This window comes from Misgurnus anguillicaudatus, chromosome 7 (genome assembly GCF_027580225.2).
Source record: "Misgurnus anguillicaudatus chromosome 7, ASM2758022v2, whole genome shotgun sequence".
Lineage (NCBI taxonomy): Eukaryota > Metazoa > Chordata > Actinopteri > Cypriniformes > Cobitidae > Misgurnus > Misgurnus anguillicaudatus.
Window position 1 is genome coordinate 26,471,112 of NC_073343.2, and position 16,171 is coordinate 26,487,282.

The window sequence follows — 16,171 nt, forward strand, 5'->3', positions numbered from 1 at the left end:
TCGAGGATTTAGAGAAGTCCATCAGCCAGTTCCTCAGGAAATGGCTGGGGCTCCCTCGGTCCTTGAGCAGCATTGCCCTGTATAGCCATTCCACCAAGCTGCATCTTCCTTTAACTGGACTAACGGAGGAATTCAAAGTCACCCGCTCCAGAGAGGTGTTGATGTACAGGGACTCCAGAGACAGAAAAGTCGCAGCAGCAGGAATACTTGTGAAGACCGGGAGGAAGTGGCGGGCGCAGGAAGCAGTCACTAAAGCAGAGGCGCGATTAAGGCACAAAGCGGTGGTGGGCTCAGTGGCAACGGGGCGAGCGGGTCTTGGTTGTTTTCCCAAGCCACGTTACGATCTGGCTCGTGGAAAAGAGAGGCGCAGATTGATTCAGGACGAGATTCGAGCAGAGGTGGAGGAAGAACGCTATACCAAAATGGCTGGCATGCCCAAACAAGGAGCATGGACCAGGTGGGAACATGTAGATCCACGCCGAATATCCTGGGCAGAGCTCTGAAAAGCAGAGCCATTTCGGATCAAGTTTCTTGTCCAATCCGTCTATGACGTCCTCCCAAGCCCAGCTAACCTGCACACCTGGGGTCTGGCAGACACTCCTGATTGCAAGCTGTGCCAGAAGAGGGGCACACTGGAGCACATTTTGAGCAGCTGCTCAAAAGCGCTAGGGGAGGGGCGGTACCGCTGGCGCCATGACCAGGTGCTCAAGTCTTTGGCGAACTCCATCTGCACAGCGATCCAGCTCAGCAAAACCCAGGCAGCCCCCAAACAAACAATCACCTTCATTAGAGCTGGGCAGAAGGAACAACACCACCGGCCTAGCTCGATGGGGGGGCTCCTCTCCACTGCTCGTGATTGGCAGCTTCAAGTCGACCTCGGAACACAGCTTAAGTTTCCAAGTAACATCACAGCCACTTCTCTCCGTCCAGACATGGTGCTAACATCTGTGTCTACAAAGCAAGTGGTTATCCTGGAATTAACTGGTCCCTGGGAAGACCGTATTGAAGAGGCCTACGAGCGCAAGAAGGCAAAGTATGCAGAGCTCAGCTCGGAGTGCCGGAACAAAGGCTGGAAAGCCCGCTGCGAGCCAGTCGAGGTCGGGTGCCGAGGCTTTGCTGGACGCTCTCTGCTGCGAACCCTCAAACTCCTTGGAGTGAAAGGACTGCAACTGAAAAAAGCCACCACAAACATCTTAGAGGCCGCAGAGAGGGCTTCTCGGTGGTTGTGGATCCGTAGGGGGGATCCGTGGAGCAACATGCCACTTGGACACAAGCCGGGGACTGATCACCCCTGGCTGGGTCACCCGGGTGAGGGTGTATGAAGATTAAAGACCCGAAACACCCCATGACCCCGGGTTCTTCACTGATGACGTGTCCAAGTAGCACCTGAAGGTGTATTCAAATTCTATTCTGATCCAAATTTCAAGTTAAAATCACAAAAAAATGAGGTGTGTGTCACACTTTTAGTGGTTTTGCCAACAACGGCCAGTAGGTGTCAATGGTTTGCAGCATACACTTGTGACAAATTATTCAATTACTATCACTGCATTATTATTACTGCAAAAATGTTTTGAAATATGAAAACTACATTCTTAGAGCTTTCCAACAATATATAGTTTGTCAACATTTTTGAAGATTTATAATATGATATTAGAATTATGAATATATAAAATTAATATGCATTCCTATGGGGGGTGGGGTCATGTAACTAAAAACTGTCACTACATTATTTCTATCATCAAATGACTTTGAAATATGAAAACTACATTCTGAGAGCTTTCCAGTGATATATAGTTTGTCATGATTTTTTAGGTTTAGAGTAGGGTTTTAGTCTTATAAATACGTAAAAACAAATTAGGCCTACCTGTGGCCCCTTGACATTTTAGAAACTGACTCTCATTACGTCATAATTCTCCCAAAATGGCAATGAAATATGAAAACTACACACCTAGAGCTGTCCAACAATACATAGTTTGTCAAGGTTGTTTAGGTTTAGAACATGGTATTAGTGCTATACATATGCACAGTCCCGGCGCCATGGGCGGGCTTTAGGGGGCCGGGCCCGCCCTGTGAGTCACCAGTGCCCGCCCTGGACGAGCCTGCGGTCTCCCTTCACTTGTTCACCAGCTCCATGTTTTTATCAATAGGCCACTGTTATTAATTAAAAGTTATTGTTTTGTACATTTATAACTCTTTAATAAAAATTAAAATTTGTTTGGTCTGATTTAAAAATATATATATTTTAAACGTATTTGATTGGTTTGTTGATAGTGAGCGCAGAAATGTTTGGTTGTTTGCTAAGCGCGCCACCGCTTAATGTTAAGACACGATTGAGTGCTGCCTGCACTGAGACCGACACGTTATGGTTCTGCTGTTATCTTTCACTATTTTCGCTGCTGAAACAACAAAAACAGTCAACATTGCGTCTAAAATGTAAGTGGCTTAATATTAATTACTTGTTTAGTGAACTGTCATTAAATCTGTCACATTTTCAACCGTGATGTGATGCTGCTTAAAGGCGGAGTCCACGATGTTTGAAAAACGCTTTGGAAAAGAAGACGGGCCGACTACCAAAACACACTTATAGCCAATCAAATCAAATCAAATGCCGGGTTGCGTATGTGTCGGGCGGGTCTATCAACAGAAGGTCCAGATTCTATTGGGGTAGGGGCGTGTTTGTTTAGGTGATTTCAAATATCAACATTGGCTTTCAAACATCATGGACTCCGCCTTTAACTGTATCATGTTATTAAAAAAATCCACATTTGTTTTACCGCAGTATGTTCAACCCACTTTGTTAACTCAGTTTGTGTTTGCTGTGCTCATTTGTTTAACTTTGTGTTATTACATTATGCACTTTCGGTTGCCATTGAGACTAAAGGATGCAGAATCATTATCATGTTTTGGTGATTGTTATTGGCGTTTTTAATCAGACTAGAGTACTTGTTCGGTCGAGCAAGTAAAATTCTCTTTCACTTGGCCTTTTAAAAAATCTGCTTGTCTCTGATATTAAGCGGACAAGCGTTGATGTCAAGCCCTGCGACGTGTTTTATTTGCGTTTAGATTGCTTCAGTAAACTATAGGTCCAATCTTTAAGACTTCTCCGTTGTATTGCGTTAATGGAGAGGTATGTTAGTTCTTCCTCGCTTTTTTGTCCATTTAATTCATAATTAAGGATTGCAGTGAGGTTTAAAAAAAATTTTTTAAACACTAAATTCAAGAAAAACTCAAGAACAATTTCCTTACCCCATTGGCAGATTTTTTTTTTTTTTTTTTGCTTGTTTTATGCACAAAATCACTTGATATTTTTGGTCTAAAAACTAGACTTATTTTTTTGGGTCGTTTTGCCCATCAATTTAAGAATTTTTTGATATTTTTACTGAAAACAAAACAAAAATACTAAGAAATTTTTCCCTTGAAAATAATTTTTTGCAGTGTATGGATTAATCTAAACCCAGATTTAAGTTTTGGGCTACTGTAAGTTTACCAACACTTACATAAACGTACTAAGGCAATACTGTGTATTGATATTAGACAGTACTTACAATATACTAAGGTAATAAAAAAGAATAATATTTCATATTACATGTAATATAAAGATTTCTCACCAAGAATGTGGTGATACTATTAGTACTGTTTAGTAATTCTCTCATTTCTTGAACCTCAGACTTCTTCAATTATCTACTGGGCTGGTAATGGACTCAATATTGGACGAATATGGTTTCAACAGTCGTTTAAGAAAACGTTTAAGGAAAGGTGGGATGAGTGAGAAAGTGCAAGAGGTCTTGAACACCATTTGGTCCCTTTAATTAGACGGTCTATTGCACTGCCTGCAGTCTGGAAATTAAAAGTGCCCATTAAGTGTTTGTTCTGACTCTAATGGGCACTAAAACGGACAAATAGATAAGAAGTGCGGCATAACTGTATATACTGTCAATACTGTTAGTAAACGTTGCGCAGTAACCAATGAGTGTTTTTATGACCTTTTAACTTTTTCAGATAAAACGTTATACTGTACATGAGCCATGTGTTGTTGCAATAAAGTGCACATTAGCATGAATGTTTGCTTTCTGCCAACGTTTAGTGTATGTTTTATATAAATTCTCCCAGAAAAACTACTATATCTGCATCTTTTCTTTTTCTTGTACATTTTCCTGTTGTTTTGATCACACTCTGATTTGATGAGGTTATCTTTTTTGTTTTATTGAGTTGGCAAAGCAGACATATGACTAAAAAACTGAACCTCTCTCTCTTTCTTTTTTTCCCCTCTTTCAAAAACATGACTGCACCGAAGATGGCTGGTCTGAAGGCCTAATCCTATTTCCACACACTACTGTGTCTCCAATTGATTTAGCTTTCCATACTAAAATACACTACACAAGATTCACATGACAGGATGAGATGGGGGAGGGTTGAGGATGAAGGACAACATGAAATCCTTAAAGCTTAACAATATTTTCATTTTTCTGTGTGTCTGTAGACTCTAAAAAATGCTGGGTTATTTTTTAACCAAAAAGGGTTGAGCCCAGCTGTTAAATTACTCCAAAAATGTTTATATTTGACCCAACAATAGGTTTTTTGGGTTGAAACAACCCAAAATAAGTTAAATTTAGGGCTGTCAAAAGATTAATCGTGATAAATCACATACAAAATAAAAGTTTGTGTTTGCATAATATATGCATGTGTGTAGTGTGTGTACAGTATAATATAAATACACACATGCATGTGAAATTTTTATTTAGGTACAGTATATTTTTTATTTATATTTATAATATAAAATATATCATATCATATATCAAGCATTTATTTCGAATTTTATGCAAAAAGAACATCACTCAAAAAAATAAATTCAAGTATACAAATCACACAAACATAAATCTATATCAAATGTCCTTTGCCAATTCGAAAAGGAGTGAGAAGAAGAAAATAACTTATTTAATCTCACCCCTTCTCCATAACTTAAAACTTACAGTAAACAACCATCATTCCAATTATTCATGCATCTTGCTTCTTATACCTCAAAACAATGTAAAAAAAGAAAAAAAATCAATATATATATATAAATATATATGTAAATGTTTCTTCAATACAAACATTGATGTGTGTGTGTATATATATCATCAATGTTTGAATTATATATATATAGACCCCTTCACGGTTCACGTCACAGGCTGTTCCCACTTGCTTTTATACAACAGTTCGACGGCACACGTTTGAAAAACGAAAACTAGAAAACAACAACGGAGTTATTTTAAAAGCCTCTTTGTTTGAGAACTACTTCTTCCGCCACGGATTTGAGGGCGGCCAGAATGACAGGTAAAACTTTCGGCTGCTTTGAAGCTCATAACAACTCAATGGACGGAAAAGCCGTTACTTTATATTACCGTTTCTTGGTCACAAAGTGTAGTTTTAAGATTAGTTCAGTCGAGAATGTATATGTATTATATTTAAATCTGCAGTCGATTAGTAAAGATAGCGCCTGTTTGAACGTTTGCTTAGTGAGATTCGGTACGAATGAGAACCAAAGCATGAGCGGACATCAGTGTTCACTCGCCCCGCTGACCACCGCCCTCTCTGGGCTACATCTCTGACAGACATACCCTGGCTCTCATGTTGGCCTTGTTTGTTTATGATCGTCAAAATGAGATCAAATCAGCAGTATTTGGTGTCATGATCAAACTATTACATGTTTTTTAATTCATATTTAGTGTCTTTTGTGTTGTTATTGTTTTGGCGCGAGGTAAAAGTTAATAAAACTACTTGTATAACGTTACTACTGTATTGCTTTCTCATTTATTCTTAACGTGATACGAGCACTCGATTATTATTATTAAACTTTGTTCTTGTTAGTACTATATAAAATGTTTTTGCATGCTGCTTATAAATATACCAGTGGCGATATCTCATAACATGTTTTAATAGTCACGCCACGATAAAGTAAATGATCAACGTCCACATTTAAAAGCTGCGATGCTTACCTGCAGTTCCAAGGTGTTTTCGCGTTCTGATAAGAAATATAGCTCCAGAAAAAAACGAGTGTTTATATTCCTCTTTCCAAGTGTTAATCGTCCACACGATGTGACAAGACATTTCTCCCATTAACTGTAACGTAACATCCAAGAGCGCTGATCTTTGACGGAATAACTTTCGATTGGGGATTCACAGACTGATTTATGAGCTAGTAAACTAATGAGACAAACGGAGAGTGATTCAAAACAGGGCGTCTGTGTTTTTCCATTCAGAGATGAGCCTGCTTAGGACCTCCATTCACTAGGTGGCGGAATGATACGAAAGGTGAAGCGGTTACAGTGCCGATATCAGCACAATATCGCATAGGTCTTAGCCAATCAGATTCGAGAACCAGAAAGAACTGTTGTATAAATATAAATAAATACACACTGTGCAATAAATTATGCAAAAAAAAAAGTTTGGTATGTGATTAATCACAATTCAAACATTGATGTGTGTGTGTGTGTGTGTGTGTGTGTGTGTGTATATATATATTAGGGCTGTCAATAGATTAAAATATTTAATCGCAGTTAATCGCATGATTTCATGAGTTAACTGGCGATTAATCGCAAATTAATCGCACATTTTTATCTGTTCTAAATTTACCTAAATGTAACACTTTTTAAGTTTGTAATGCTCTAATCAGCATGGATTTGGATAATATATATGCTCTATGCAAATGTATGTCTACAACAGCCTGTTTACATTTTCAACAGAACCATCAGCCATAGTTTTATAAATGTTTTTGCCTTTAGAAGACCTTGTTCTTTCTCCATTTCTGTTTGCTGCTGCATCATTTGTGACCTGTGCTGGCAAATTGAGTTGGGATGAGCAAATTTTCAAAAATGTGTCATTTATATTTTAACTTTCTCTATTAAAAAACTTCAAAACAATTGGAACAATTGTTGGAATCTGACAAAGCATGACAGAACTTTACATGTTAATGCAGAGCAAAAACAATATCAATATACATATATGTTTTTCTTTTATTGTTTAATTTTGACATTGAGACAGACCCAACAGACCCCTTTAAGACTGTAGGATAATGCAAGGGTTTAATATAAATGACACAACAGATACTTTTCCTTAACAGTTAACCAAACATTCACTTCAGATATAACAGATTATAGGTCATACCTGCGTGAATTCTTGTCAAAACAGATATTTTTAAACCTGTAATTTTGTGTTAGATATCTATATATATCAGGGTCGCGCACTCGCGCATTTGTGTGCATGCGCTTCAGACATCTGCGTCAGACATCGCTTTTGAGCCTTGTCACTCTTAATAACTCTTTTAACATCAATCAGATCCCGAACTTTATCTCTCTTAATAATTATTTTAACATCAAGAAAGTCCTGCGGTCTATTTTCTATAATTTCTGAATGCTTTTTAAAACGAAACTAAAAAGTGAAAGAAGACGCATCTTTGCTTTATATGGATTTGGGACGGTACACCTCACAGAAAACGTGCAGATAAAGAAAACTGCACGTGCAGAAAACGTGCATTTTAGATGTTTAAATACCATTTAGAGCATTGGATTCGCTAGACGAGAGCTTAATGTTCTTATTTTTATGAAAAGCTCCGACTCATCTAGACAGCGCCAGTCACTTGCTGCGTCTCAATTCATCCAGCTGTGGGTCAAACAGAAATTGCGTGTTGCGTTAATCGCGCGTTAATAAAATTAGTGCCGTTAAAATGAATTTGCGTTAACGCGTTATTAACGCGTTTATTTTGACAGCCCTAATATATATATATATATATATATATATATATATATATATACACTGTGCAATAAATTATGCAAAAAACATTTTTTGACAGCCCTAGTTAAATTACAACCCAACGGGTTAGGTTTGTCCTTTTTTAACCCAATACTGTTTTAAAATAACCCAGCATTTTTAGTGTTCACACCAGCCGCGTTTGAGACGTCAAATTCGCGTCTACCGCGTCTAGTTTGCAGCTTGAACATTTTGAGTTTACTCGCTTCATTCGCACATGAAATTCTAGTGATCGAGACATTCACGCGGTGATTCGTGTCATGGGGGGGGCTTTTGCGACTCCGCTCGCTTCCTTTGATCACATCACTAATAGAGCAAGCTAAGTTCCAATTTTTCAACTCGCGTGCTTCCCACGGCAACGCTCAATTCGCGTCATTCACACAAACTAGACGCGAATAAGGCGTAATTGCGTCTACTGCGCCGAGCTAAACACCTCAATCACGCCACGGGACCTCCAGACGTGCATCAACGCATCTTGAAATCACTCGCGCTTGACGCCTCTACCACGGCTGGTGTGAACGCAGCAGGAAGACTTGCTTAGTGGTTTCTCTAGTTAAAACATGGTGTCCTTAAACACAAGCTTGAATGCAAATCGATGCAGTTGGAAATTTATAGGGGTGGTGGACTAGTCCTTGATTAAAATAAATGTAAGAGCTGTCCAAACTGAAAACAACTTGCACTGACATATCTTTAAATACATCGGTGTGCTTTGTTTTGCCTGAAAATGCACAGAAGTGATGTTTTTAGTAAGGCATGCTTGTTAAAACTATATACAGTATTTCCTAAGTAAACTAAGGCCTAATCCTGGTTTAAGATAATCCCTGTCCCGGAAACCACCCCATAGTGTATAAATGATGACAACTTTAAGAACATAACTGCAAAGTGCAGACTTGAAAAAGTAAAACACATTAAATCAAAGACAATTTTTGCCATTAAAATCATCTGCATTTTAGGAGACAATACAATTTAGCCCATTCAGTAACACCTCATACAGGTTCTTGTATATCTTCATACTGCAACATACTGTTTCTACAAATTTGCATAATGCTGTTAAATATTTAATGAATCTCTTTGTTTAAATACAATTGAATGGGCTGAAAATGATAAATAAATAATAAATTGGTATAATTACATCACATAATTGCATCTTACGCCATCATTTTCTTGTAAATACGTGTTGATTAATTTATAGTTACATAACTGCATAATTTCTGCATACAACATGCAAATTATTTGTTGAATATTTTCTGCCGTCTCTCTTTTTTGAGCATCTCTTCCCACTCGCCCTCCTGTGTGATTAAACTTCTTTCTGTGGCCTCAGCTATCAGTGTGACTCTGTCTCAACATATTGAATGAATTCAGGGAAGCCCAGTTGCTTTGGTGTGTCTTCAAACTCTAGGTTGCTACTGCATGGGAGTATATACAGGACTGTAGCAGCCTTTGTGTTTGTTTGTTTGTGTGCTTCCTCTGAGAATTTATTCGAGGACCATGCAACAATGTGCAGATGTCCCTATAGAAAGCCTCACCAGTGCTTTTTCCATCTCTTTTTGCTATCAGAAATCTACTGGGTAAGCACTATAACATAGGCTACTGAAAAAAAACATATTAAAAAAGCAAGTGTGGGTGAATAATGTAAGCGTATAATTCAGTGCACGGACTCACACAGACTGTATAATAATAATATATCTCAAAATAACTAAAGTACCAAAACGGCACTGTAATACCATGGTTTTGGACCATGAGACTACTGAGAATGAAAATGCTTCTACTTAGCATTTTTCTAATTTATTAGTTTTCTTTTCCATTACAATTTTGCTCATTACAACTATTAGCATACACTCTTAAAAATAAAGGTGCTAGAAAGGGTTCAGAGCGATGCCAAACTTTTTTATGGAACCATGCACCCTGACAAAAAACTTTAACCTGAGAATCCCCCTTTTTTGAAACTCTCCCTCCAAAAAAATGTCAAAGCCAAACTAAAGAAGATACAGTTTATGAAGCCTTTGCACTAAAAGCATAAGTTTGGTCTCTTTGAAAGCAGACGCTTGGAAGTTTATTAAGAAGCCAAAATTAGTTACTGTCATAATGAAAAACTTTGTTATAAAGAGCTTAAATTATACATTTTTAATAACTGCACAAGAAAGCGATACTTCAGCCAAATATCAAAATTACCCCATGATTTATTCACCCTCAAGCCATCAGAGATACATGTGTCCATCATTTGGAATTATTTTATTAAATGTCCTTGCTTTTCTAAGCTTATAATAGGAGAAAACAGGGATCAGGAAACAACTTCTGGCTTTAAAGCCCAAAAAAGTGCATTCATCCTTTACAAAACAGGCATGAAAATCCCTCACCTTTTGGCGAAATTCACAGTTTTGAGAATGAGGGAGTTGTGTAGATTCGATAAGACATTTGGGTGGGGAAGGGGGGGGGGGGTTGGGGGCGTATGTGCGCCTTGTTTGTTGACGCGCCCTTCGCTGTCATCCAACATGTATCCCAGACTTTAGATTTGTTTGAGTTCATGCCGCGCTACAAAAACCAACAGGCAGGTGGAAAAGTATCACGAGAGTGAATCAAGAAGTCATAAGGACTCTGCTTTCGAACTGCTTTCGCGCTGATGTCATCTGCCTTTTCTGTGTTCTTCGTAATATGCTTCACATGCTTGTTGGAGATGCGTAGAGCGACTGCCTTCAGGACGTAAAGTCAAGTGTAAAGGGGATCGTACACCGGCCTCGCAGCTCAGCGCCGCGCCGCTCTAAAAAAGTTGAACACATTGTTTTCTTTGAGTATATGCACACCAGTGCAGCCAGCTGTGACTCACGGAGCATACACACGGGGCGTCAGCGTTAACGCTTCCCATTCACTTTTTATGGGTGGCGTCATGCGTTGCCGAACTGAATTGTGGATCCGTCGGTGCCGCGTCAGTGCCGTTGCTCGCGGCAGAAGTTGAACATTTCTCAACCTTTCAAGCGGCAACGCGTGCGTCAGCCAATCAGATCGCCTTATGCAAATTACCTAGACAGAGCCAGCCAATTACGTTTATGGAAGAACGGAGCATGTGTAGCGGCCACTGTGATTGGCTGTTGGCCACGCTTCAGACAAGCCTTCCGTTAAGCGTTAACGCTTACGCCCCGTGTGAATGCGCCGTCAGGAAGTTACTCAAATCCCTGTCGCGCCACACAGCGCCACTCACATAGTTTAACATTAAAAAACATAATATTTGTCCCAAATCATTAACGATTAACATTGGCTGCTAACGTATATTTTGCACTTTGAAGTAGACGCTATCTGACGAAGCTTATGCTATTTAATGTGCACTTCCGGTTTACAATACCTCCGAGTTGTCCTAGACGCAGCGCGACGCTGAGCTGCGTGGCCGGTGTGCGACCCCTTAAGACACAAAACGCTGTAAAACTTTCACTGTCAAATTCTGAGGCGTCAATCAATTAAAACAACATATATACACAGACTGACATTGCAAAGTGACCTAAAAGATTTTTTATTGGAATGGATTATGATGGACATACTCCCTAATGAGGCAGTAATATTTATTCTGGGAGTGTCCCCCCACCTTGCGGACCCATCAGAGGCCACGTCGCCCCTCGGGCACCCTTCTCACCTTTTTCACCCTTGACCCGTTTTCATGCCTGACAAAAGTAATCCACAGGCTTCAATCAAAGTTTTCTGCGGGTAATAAAAGATTTTGTAAGAAAAATATCCTTATTTCAAACTTTATGAACTATAATAACTAGCTTCCGGTACATTGATACAGCTGTATATTGCGCAGTAATGAGTGAATGGAGTGAATCCAAGTTGGCGTCGTAACTGGAAGCTAGTTATTATAGTTTATAAAGTTTGAAAAATGTATATTTTTTTTAATACAAAATCGCATTAATTACCCGTGCCGTGTGGATTACCTCTGTGAAGGATGAATGCACTTTTTTGGGGTTGTTCCCTGACTCTTGTTCTCCACTATTAAAAGGATGGAAGAGCAAGAAAATTTACTAAAATAACTAAATGTGTTCACCTGAAAGATAATGGACAGGTGTATCTAGAATCACTTGAGGGTAGGGATGGGCACGAGTACTTGAGCAATGGCATCGATGAGCGATCACGAAAACAATGATCAGGTGGGTTTATTTATTTATTTAATTTTTGTGGTTATGGCGGCAGAAAATACAGTCAGTCAGGTGCAAAATGTACAGCGCCGTCACAAGTTTCCTTATATCATCTCATATTTAAACATCAAATGTCAAGAGATACCAGTGAGGTTTCTGTTAATAAAAACATTTAATTCATTAATAATCAAGTATGTGTTCATTTTTCTGTCAGTTTCTTCAAAATTAAGTTTAATTTGAGTGTTTTTAATAAAAAAAAAATCATTTTCAAAATGAGGTGTATGCCCCGCCCCTTTGATTGTCCCTTCCCCAGTAAATCGAGTACTTGTTTTTCAGACCTATGGATTAATCGAAATGAAAAAATGACATAAATGCACATCCCTAGTTGAGGATGAGTAATTCATGGGGTAAATTTGATATTTGGCTGGAGTAGCCTTTTAGGGTGCTTTTCTATAGGATAGTATGGCCGGTACGGCTCAGTACTGCTCCCTTGTGGGGGGCTTTCCAATGTGTACATAGTACTTGATACTTCTTCAGTACCACCTCAGTTGAGGTCCTAAGCAAGCCTTGCAGATACTAAAACGTTACGTGTCAGATCGCTGATTGGTCAGAGAGAATCATCACTATATAAGATTAGCTTACCCTCGTGCTCCGTCGGGCAAACCAAGTAAATTTGTTGTATGAGTTTCCAAAATCCACATGCCTATAATCAAATCCATCAATAGGCTCCGTTTCTTCCATGGTGAACGTTTGTTTGTATCAAGTTTATGATGATGACAGTAAAGGTGGTACTGAACTGCAATGGAAAAGCAAACCGAGCCAAAGTAAAGCGAGCCGAGCCGTGTGGTGCAGATGGAATGGAAAACCTCGCTTTTGGTTTTCTTCATTATTTTGTTACAAACCTTTGCTTTCCTAGTGGTCCGAGTTTAATCTGAGCTCAGGTATCTTAACTCCAAGCCCTGCAGCCTACGCATCCATTACAGACACAACACTGAGCTGTAAGAGCTTTGAAGTTTATGCTAATGATCCGTGTTGCGTTATTGCTGAGTCGGACAACTGAACTGTGATGTTGAGTGATACTTAAGACAGGAAGCTTCTGACTCACAAGAAGTGATAAAAATCACAAACGACAGCCCAGCGACTTTGTTCTCAGCAGGGGGAAACGAAACTATACCACATACCATCATTAAGAACTTTTTCCAAGCGCAGATCATCTACTTCGCTAGTTTTGGAAAAACAGTGGTCACACTTGAATAAAACCCAACAGAATTGCAGCTCTTGGCTATTTGTAAATATGTGCTACTTCTCTGTGTCCGTTTCCACTCCATTAACCGTCGTCTATTCTTTCTCTCTCTCTCCTTACGCTTTCAATCTCTCACCGGACACACTGATGGTTGGGAACAAGTTTAATAGAGTCTCCTTCTCAGCTCATTAAACAGGCTGATCAACCTTCACTGCCTTATTTATGGCCGCACGTCTGATCTGCGTGCGATTATTCAAACTGAAAAAGTGCGCCGGTGGTCAGGGAATCGGAGGTGATTGCGTTTTTTTTCAGAAAGTAAAAGAATCGAGTTCTTCATTTGCATCAAGCCTACGAGCGGTGTGTGTAATGATCACGCAGCTTTCAACATCTGTGAGTAATGCGGCAAAAGTGGCTCTCCACCGGAGAGCATTTTTCATTGCGCTATCCAGATGTCTAGCTAGAAAAACAGCTATAGCGAAGCTTTTGTTTGGTCAGCCTGTTCTGTAGATAGCGTAGTGGATGTAACCAAGAAAAATGAGAGAGGGAGAAATAAAGAAATAATAAAAACAAAGAGAAAGACCTGGTATTAGCGTTTGGGTGATACTCGAGAAACTAGACTAATGAGGTGTCATAAAACATTTTGATAAAAAACGTAAATGCAAAATAAGAGTATCAAAAATAAGAAGCATACAGTTACAGACAACTCTTCATGTACTATTTTGCACATGATTTCAAATGACATCACACAAACCAATTTTGTTGTTTTTTACACATTTAAGGAAAAAATTTTCATTACCGCAACATGACTGGATTTGGGTTCTTTGACATGGAAATATTTATAATTAAAAAAATCTAAAAAATGAAAAGCTTCAGTGCATGCTATACTATAAACATTTACAGTAAAGAAACATGTGGTATTTGGTGATCATTGGTAAATGTAGAGACAATAATAAGGAATACAAATGTGTCCAAAAGATTTTCTCATCCTCCGCAACAATTTTCAATCATTGTTTAAGCCCTCAAGGTACTAACATTTTTTTTAATTGTTGGAAGGGACATAATTGACTGTGACACTCAAGATGGCTACCAGGTAAGCAGTTCTTATTTTTTCTCTCCAGGTAAAAGTTTAAATTTTGTTTGTCATAGTACCTAGACAACTTTTTAGTTCTCATTACCGAAACATGAGTTTGTAAATGCATATATTTAATGCAATATCATGTTGCGGTAATGATAATTTTTTATAATGATAATCTAAAAAATGTAAATAATTCCATAGGAAATATTTTTTAAATCCTAAAAATAATGGATATAGTAAGTTCAGACCTTAATCTTATATGTGCAAAAAAAATTGGCTTCAATGGCTTTTTTTTTAAATCTGATGCTGGACACCTTTTAAGTCTGGATTTCGTGAGAATCACCCGTTTGTTTTCGGATAACCCAATCAGAAGATGCATGAATGAAAACAGGTGTATGATTTGTAATGCAATCACTCAAACCGCAATTCTGAATCATAATCGGAAACAAATGTGAACACAAAGCATTTATAATCCTGAAGGACCGCCTACTCACCTGTCAATCATCCCACGTGCACTGCTGCACTTTAAAACCGGATGTAAACAGTGATCTGTCTCAGCTGTGATCTGATTATCATAAACGGATGTTGTTACCAGGTGTGGATGGGGTCAAAGAAACAAAAAGCAAAAAAATTATCTCATGAGATGTTTGCTGCTCCTTTGAGAACTTATGCCTTAGCAGAGCAGCAAACATCACTCAAACTTACAACTTTATCCAGCAGCTCTTATCGGCTTCCTGTGAAAACATCCTTTTGGATACGACACTCATATCATTGTTTGTAGGCCTCTCTCTCTTTCTGAAAATCCCCTTGTTTTTCACTGATGCGCTTCCTTTGTTTTTGCTGTAAGCACATCTGGTTGATAATAAAAGACCACTTCCAGGTTTGGCCGTTGACCTTCAGTGATGAGATCATGGAGAGGTCAAATAGTAAAGCCTCCTGGGAAAACAATGAGACTGAATTGCCGGACATCACTGGGTCAGCTGAAGAACTCTGCCATGATTTTGCCATCTAAACCTGATTTCATGGAACGTAAAAGAAACCTTTTTTTTGTCCGAGCACAATATCGGTTTAGTGTAAAATATAAAATTAATGAGCGTTGTTATGAATCATACTGGGACTAATTTGTACAGTCTGAGAAGCAACGTTCCAAAAAACATTAAATTCGAACAAAGTGCAGATGGCTTAACTATGAACTTTGAAAAAATCCGAAACTCTTTTAAACTTGATTTATAGTCTAAGCAACACGTTATAAGCTACGCACAGAATAAAATTGTCTGAAGGCATTTCACAATGTGAACATTTAACCCCGTATTATAACTTTGATAAACAACCACACCGGCAGCAGGCCATACGCATTAAAAGGAACCCTGGTCCAACGTACACACCACAAATCAAACACGTAATCCTAACAGAACAGCATCTATTCGTTGAATTTATAACCTCTCCACCCAGTGTCCACAATCTGCATATTTTCAACAAACTAAAGTCTTGCATTGTGAAGCACATAATATATTTTGACAGTCTTGAAGAGCCCCAATGTTTACACTTTTCAATAAATATACAGTAGCTGTCTCTTATGCCACGAGGAGGGAATAAAGTATTTTTATATTAGAAAGTTTCTTATAAGTGCAGGAGTTTAACACAGATCCAATGCATTAAAATTGTATATATATATATTTCCTTTATTTGATAGACAGTGTCAGGAGAGAACAGGAAAGTACAGGGTGGAGAGAGGGGTACGGGATCAGCAAAGTACCTCGAGCCAGGATTCGAACTCGGGTCACCAAAAGTGCATCTAACTCTGCACCATATGTCCAAGCCCTTCCCACTACCCCATAGGCGCGGACTAAAATTAATATTTGTGATGATCTATTTTTGTGATTTACTGTTTACTACATAAAAGCAACATACAAAGAACATTCTGTGAAATTATAACCTTGATAT

General features: G+C 38.7%; 1 protein-coding gene across 2 annotated transcripts in view; it reads right to left on the minus strand.

The window, feature by feature from the left end:
- adam12b (ADAM metallopeptidase domain 12b) overlaps positions 1-16,171 on the minus strand; it is a 144,522-nt gene that overhangs the window by 93,315 nt on the left and 35,036 nt on the right. The gene's annotated exons all lie outside the window — the stretch shown is intronic.